This window comes from Xenia sp. Carnegie-2017, unplaced genomic scaffold (genome assembly GCF_021976095.1).
Source record: "Xenia sp. Carnegie-2017 unplaced genomic scaffold, XeniaSp_v1 HiC_scaffold_38, whole genome shotgun sequence".
Taxonomy (NCBI): Eukaryota; Metazoa; Cnidaria; class Anthozoa; order Malacalcyonacea; family Xeniidae; genus Xenia; species Xenia sp. Carnegie-2017.
Genome location: NW_025813502.1, coordinates 1 through 7,543, shown reverse-complemented (window position 1 = coordinate 7,543; position 7,543 = coordinate 1). Strand labels below are relative to the sequence as shown.

Sequence of the window (7,543 nt, the reverse complement as noted above, 5' to 3'; positions counted from 1 at the left end):
CATCAGAGTCACATCCAGTGATTCATCAAGAAATGGATGTATGTCGTTGCATTTTCATACAGTTTATGTAACTATATTTTGGCGTTTTGCTGTTGCTCACATTCATTTTCTTTAGGGGACATCAACAATGATATCACCATGACTTCCTATGTAGTTACCGTTTCGGAGTGCAAGGGTTTATACAGGTAATGTAATGCTTATTTCTCAACATTCTGGACTTGTCTCTTCAGTAATTCATCTTGCCAAGTGTTTTTGGTGCAATTTCTTCAAATTGCCGTCATATCCAACGAATAACTAAATCACATATTTCAACAAACCGTAACAAATGCTGTGGCTTTCTTGGAGAGTTCACAAGCAAATATTGGCCGTATTACGTAAGGCTGTGGTAGCATACGCTTTGGCTGGCAGACAGCCACAAAAACTCAAGCTAACCAGGATTTATTAAATGTAGCAATATACGACGTCGGTATGTTCATTCGGGCTTTGTTTTAACCTTTTTGTCATCCATCAATAAACAAAACGATATCTTCGCTTTTAGGGAAGAACACGCGACACTGGGACGATACACAAATTGAAAATGCTATAGATGTTAAACAACATCGTATGCCCTTACAACTCAACTAGCTCTAAAGCGTCGAGGATATGCAGGACCGATTGTCGTTTGGCTGGAACAGAGAGAGGTGGGAGGGTTTGTCTCTACTAGGTGAGATTTTTATAATCTATTCACGATTTCATGAAAATGGACTTAGCATTGCCAATTTTAAATGTCAGTGTCGAGAAAGAAACCTTCATATCGTCGTTACCTTAAACTTCATCTAATGATTTTACGAATAACTGGTGAAAGTACATTTCATTTCTTTCCTTCTACAATATATTAAGTGCCATAAAGTAGATTTGCATACCACAAATCCCTCATGTACAATGCTTTTGAATTGCCAATGAGGTCATTTGCCCAACTTATTTCTTGAATTGTATGATTATTTATTATTTGTTTTATATGTTAGGACACATGTGTTGCTTTACAAGCCTTGGCAGGTTACAGCGAAGCTTCCGGTGGAGATCAACTAAACATGCAAATTGAAATAACAACTGATAGAAATTTCAAGAATACATTGATGATTAATCAGAGAAATGCTTTGGTTCAACAACGTCTTGATGTATGTTGTTGTGTCGTGAAAAAATTAGTTTTTGCTCAAAAAAGTTCTACAAGCAACAATTTTGAGTTGCTGGATTTGGATAAATGTTTGTTTGTGAAAAAACAATTGTTTGAAAAGCAGAGATTGCGAATGCTACTTCTGTGTATAACCACATGTTTACAGGATTTTCTAAACCACATGAAAGGTGACAATCATCACCTAAAAAATTAAATTTAACTATATTGTGATTTGGCAAAGCAATCTTGGTAAACTTATGAAGCTCATTTCACACTTACGTATTTGTGGGATTTTACATCCTCACTAGTCAATGCATGTATACAATACTTAAGCAATGATTAAGATAAAGACAGTTGAATAACATTTAAATACAATTTTGTATCAAAGTTGAATTACTGATAAAAGTAAGAGTATCAATAAAAATTTTCCATTGGATTGGAACTCTTAATGTCTGTCATGTGTGATTGAGAAAGCATGGACAAAAAGTGCAACAGGCACAATCTTAACCTTTACAAAAATAAACTATAGTTTTAATAGAAAACTATGGTAGTAAAACATTTTAAAAAGAAAACTATAGTGTTTGCCAGAAAACCATAGTATTAAAAGAAAATCATTGTGTTTAGGAGAAATGTATAATTTTTATGAGTAAAGAAAACTATTGTGCTTAAGAGAAAACTATATTTTTGAAAACTGACCCTCTCACCATGTGTATTAAAATCAAAGTCAAATGCATTAAAAAAGTTCTTACAATCATCAGACAACAGACAGATTTCTTCACTTGGTCTCTGCACAGCTGTGAGAGCATGTTGTTTCTTTTGTCATTTTTAGTGGAAGGGAAATTGTGGTAAATCATCAGCAGAATTAACAGGAAGCCTTCCTTGCTGTTCTGGGGCAGTAATATCATTTCTTGATGGCAACACATTTGAGGAATCACATGGAGGCATTTGTCCATGGTAAACAGGGGCATTAGCAAGATCATTTTGTACTAAACTACCAGCATTGGAACCAGACTGATCCTCAACATCATTAGTATTAAATGCATTATCAGGGATATTTGCATCATCCTTTAAAAAAAATAAAAAGGTGCATTTCTTTTTTTACCAATTGCAAATATTATTTGATTGACAATATGGAAGCATGTTTTGTTCATAACATGTATCTAGGTTAAGATGGGATGAGCCTTAAGTGATTGATTTGGCTCAGCAAATACAATTAAATATTTAAAATCATTCAGCGAAGAGCCTTAAACATAAAATATAACTTCCTTTCATTTCCCTCCTAGAGCCTTGAAAATACCTGTCTGGATTGCTTAGAGGATTTTATATTCAGCAACATGCAGCTTGGACGTACATAGACAGGTTTCTGTTTGAAAATTCTGTGAAGCATCACCCCATCAAGAGGTTGCCCAGGTGCTAACGATGGGGCCACTAAACTGTTGTGGATTGAGGTCAAAATCTCAATCTCCACATTTGAGTATTTCCATATATTTTCCCTTGAATTACCTCACACATCAAATACAGAAATTCCCAGTAGTTTTGGTGTGGTGAAATGGGTGTTTGGTGACGGTTGGTGGGTGAAGAATGTATTTGAGATGATGATGGAAAGAACCACGAGCAACAAGCGTTGTCACTCATTTAAATTTGATTTCGGCCCTATACACCTAAATTTGAACCCAGTTGTAACTGTTTTATCGGCCTTAGTAATCTGGGGATTGGTTGTTTCCAGGCTGGAAAGTATGTCTTCTGCGCACAAAGATTTTTTAATAATATTATTGCACCAGGCATATTTGGGTGGCAAAATTCCGCCATATTTGTGGGCAGGGTAATCAATGAGGCATATAGATCTATGAACCAAAACCTCATTAGATTGGCCTCCAGTTTTCTTTATGAGTAACGATAAGACTATAAAATCCTTCTACTATAGCCTCACAACCACTTGTGAACGAGAGCTATGTCAAGGAGCAATGCACATTTCTTGGCCAATGGCTTTATTATATCTTCATTTGTGTACATGCTGGTGTACACAAATTCTTCGATGATCCTTGCTTTCAATGCCTTTCCCAGAAGAAAATTTCAGAGTAAACCACAAATCTAGTGCAGGATCCTCAATGCATTTTAGGAAATTAGCTGCTCCTTTTCAAATTCTGTCACTGGTTGGTCATTAATAATTTAATTGACAGTTCTGTGCAAACGTGGGCGAAATTTGAGATGTTCACATCAAATGGAAGTTATGCGTTGAAAATGACATTTTATAAACAGTAACTTCCGATATTTTAATAGCAACAAAAAAGGCTTACAAAGCAAGATTCAGTCTCTTAAAATATCACACACTGTATCATCAATATTGCTTAAATTACTATTTTCCTTCCAAGATTTTGCGACGTTTAACATGTTTGACACAACAAAACACTGAAAAGAGCCTGTGTACACCGAGATTAGCGATACTTCGTATATTAATTTAATATTATTATGCTTTGATCGTCATATGCGCACCAGTGCACAAATTTATTTTGCACACCAGCACACCAGTTATTTCATAGTGCGCACCGGAGATCTCGTCGAAAAACGACATACTTTCCAGCCTAGGGTTGTTTGGTGTGTTCTTGACCCAAAAGGAGCCAACAATGATATGAAAACGATTAAGATATGGATAACTAGCACTTTACTTGGTTCTACATTGGCACAGTTAATGTGCTACCCGTCTTCCTCATATACCTCTATTTTTCGAAGTACAGTAATCTCAAATTGGGTAAACAGGACGAAGAACGAGTTCAGTGATGGAACTTATTTCACAATGTTGCTCGCTGCAGGCATTGGTATCGGCCTGTTTTATTTTAGTGTAGCTGAGCCTGTTGGACATTACTCGCCGAAGAAACCTTACGGAAATCGTTACTGGGAGGTGTGTAATTGCTTGTTTTATTTGCAATAATCATTGAAATGATTTTAAATATTGATAGTTCGTCACGACTTTATATTGAAATAATTGCATATATTTATATTGGCTTTTGTAGTTTTATTTTAGAGAAAATCTGGCTTTTATGTCTCGTTATGTACTAAAAAATCGTTTTGCAATCTACATTTCATTAGCATTTAATAAAAACTATTCATAACACGCCTCCCACTTGTGGAAAGTATTTTCACTTGTGTGAAAGTATTTTCAAATCGCTAAGTAGTTGAACTGGTTTATGCACGTGACTTGCTATATGTACAACATGATCATCACGTGCTGACAAAGTGGAATTGGTTTTTTGTTGATTATGCAGTAACATAAAGCGTTTGCAGTAAAAGCTCTAAAACTTCCCAACGTATAGCCCTTTAACTGGTGGAGGAAGACAAGACGTAAAAATTTTATGTGTCTTGAATTTTATTTTCTTTCAGTATTCTTTAACATGAAAATGTTAACAGTACAAATTTCAAAACTCTTCTATTATTATATTCTACAATAAAAAACACTGTATTTGCAAGGAAATTTCAAAAAAGACTCCTCTAAATTATTATAATCATAATGTGAAGAAAATTTTTTGAAAAGTTGTTTTGGGCATGCCGAGAAAGTTTCAGATTGTTAACATATTTTGTCATCAACAAAACATTACTAACTTGACAGCATTAAAGTGTTTGCACATGTTTTGCATATTTTCTCCTGAAAACTTCAATTACTTTTTATTATTTTTGAATTTCTAAAATCACTGGTATACTTTGCTAAAGCCAGTACAGATAGAGCGTGTGGCAGTAACGATCTTTTCGTTGTCATTTTGAAACTGGTTAAATAATATTTTTGAACATATAATTATGTTGTGGATAAATTTATTCAATCTATTTGGCAAGCCAAAATTGTTTGTTCTAAATGAAATTATTTGGAGACTTCAACCTGACTTTGTCATGCAAAACAACAAAATAAAATATATTACAGTTTATTTTTTTACATGGATTGTAAATATTTGTGAACATGCATTATATCTTACTGAATAATTTAGATACTCAGATAATCAAAGAGCTCAAGATGCAACGAATCTCACATTATTTCATTGGGGTCTTCATGGTTGGGTAGTGTACTCTATTACTGGATTGCTTTTGGCGATCGTGACGTACAGAAAAGGACTTCCAATGACCGTTAGATCTTGTTTTTACCCATTGATTGGTGATAGAATATTTGGATATTTTGGTGATATTATTGATATTTTCCGTTGTACGTTTGAACAGATGGGTCTTGGTGTTGTCACTGGTAGGGTCTTCATCGATTAAATGGCAACATTAGTGAGACACCAACCAACCAAATCTTTATCATTTGGGGGTGACTTTATTGCTCTCTGTAGTGTCTGGTCTTAAAGTTGGCATTCGTCGTCTCAGCGAACTATGTTGGTATGTTCCTCATGTTATTTGTATTTTTCATGATGACACCTGGTTTCACTAACCTTTATGTCCAAAGTCTTGGTTATTACTGCATTCAATGCTGCTCCTGGGATTCCATACAGATGCATTTGCACAGATGGAAACTCTAATGATGGCTTTGAAAATTCTAAATGGATGGATATTTGGACGGTCTTTACTGGGGATGGTGGGTTGCTTTTGTCCTTTTGTTGGCATGTTCATTGCTAAAATCTCAGAGGTCGAACAATCAGAAACTTTTAAATGCCACTCTCACAGCTCCTGTTTATATATTTTCATGTGGTTTGCATGTTGGTGGTGCAGGATTGAAAATGGAGCGAGATGCAACTAAAGCTGGAGTTGACTGCAATGTATCTTCGTTTGTTAAAATTAATGATGACAAGATTTAGGCTGTCATGTAGATTGTACTCTGATCGGTTTTGACATGCTTCAACAATACGGAGACAATATTGGTTTGTGCTCAATATCGTCGCAGTCATCAGTATAATTCTTTATTTCGTTACAAGTTCAGACAGCGGCTCTCTTGTTATTGACTGTTTGTCAGCCAATGGTAGCCAGATCCCCGTAGCACAACTTGTATTTTGGGCTTTGACCGAAGGTGCTTGTGCCACTGCTTTGCTCAAGGCTGGTGGCGAAGATGCTTTATATGCTCTGCAAACCGTATCAATTGCATCTGGGTTGCCATACCTCTATTCTTCTTCTTATGTGCGTTTCTATTTGGCGTTGTGTTAAAGAGAATTTGGTGATGTTAGTCCAGATTCAGCGAAGTTTAATGTCAGTTTATTTGATGTGCTAGATAACCCATCTGTTATTTCGCTGAAACGATTCGTGATAGCAGTTTTTACCTTGGTTACCAGCAGGACGAGCTGCTAAAAAGTTTTACAAAAAGTGGTTGGTCCTTCATGGCAATTATGGCATCATTGTTTATGCTTGTTTATGTGAAATTCTTCATTTTGTCGACTCGGCTTTGCCTTATGTCGGTCGCATTTTCTTTATTGGTTTTCGCTTACGTTACGGAATACGCTCGTCCATACGACAAGGGAAATTCCAGAAGTTTGTTGTCTGACGCATGCACAGTGGTATTTGTGTACTTCTTAGCAGTTGATCAAATGGAGAAGCATGTGCTGATCGGGGAAAAGCAAAAGAAGAGATCCCAATGTTCCATTGGATAATCAAAGATGGATATAATCTGGAAAATCCCAAAACTAAAGTTAACGAATCAACGACGTTTGTTTAAATGTTTGTTGACGAATGTTGTGACGATTGCGTTTCTAAATTTTATGTGTTCATGTACCTCAGAGCGTCCTCAATGATTGTTTAGATTTATGATTTAAGATGTTGAAAGTCATGTAAAATTAATTATTTAGTTTGGTGTTTCTCGAAATGATTCCCTCAGTTATTTAATAGTTAAATAAAATTTACAGTTGTTGTTCAAAATTTGTGTTATGTTCAGAGTACATTGGAATGAAGAGTGTTTGTAGTTAGAGATTCTGACTATAATCAACCCCACCCTACCCCACTGGGAAGCCAGATTGAGCTGAAACGATATTGAATATGTATGATTATTCGTGGACGGAGGAACCTATTTACATCGTTAGGTTACTTCCACAAGACTTCTCGGTGATTTTTGTAACTTAGACGGTAAATCATCAAACAAGTCACAACTTCATTTATATTCATCCAGTTTTCTACTAGTCGATTTTGCCTACTGTAACGTCATACCGACAGTTTTAGAAACTACTTCTGTGATTTCAAATATCAGCGTTAAATACCACTGAAGCAAAATTAAAACCGTTTTTGATTTTTATTTCATGCAAAATTTGTTAATTACCTTCCCTGTCACAGACTTGCGTAGCTTTTCACGTCCAGATATTTTTATATGAAATTGAGTCGGCTGATAGAATAGCATAAACAAAAGAAGTCTAAGTCTACTTCTAGAATGTAATGCTATTTTACAAATTGTCCTCTTCATACCCTGCAAAGTGTTTATTTATTTTAAATTAA

General features: G+C 35.4%; 1 pseudogene; it reads left to right on the top strand.

Moving 5' to 3' along the window:
- The first annotated feature begins 586 nt into the window (after nucleotides 1-586).
- Nucleotides 587-6,605, top strand: LOC124455357 (annotated as a pseudogene).
- The last annotated feature ends 938 nt before the right edge of the window (nucleotides 6,606-7,543 follow it).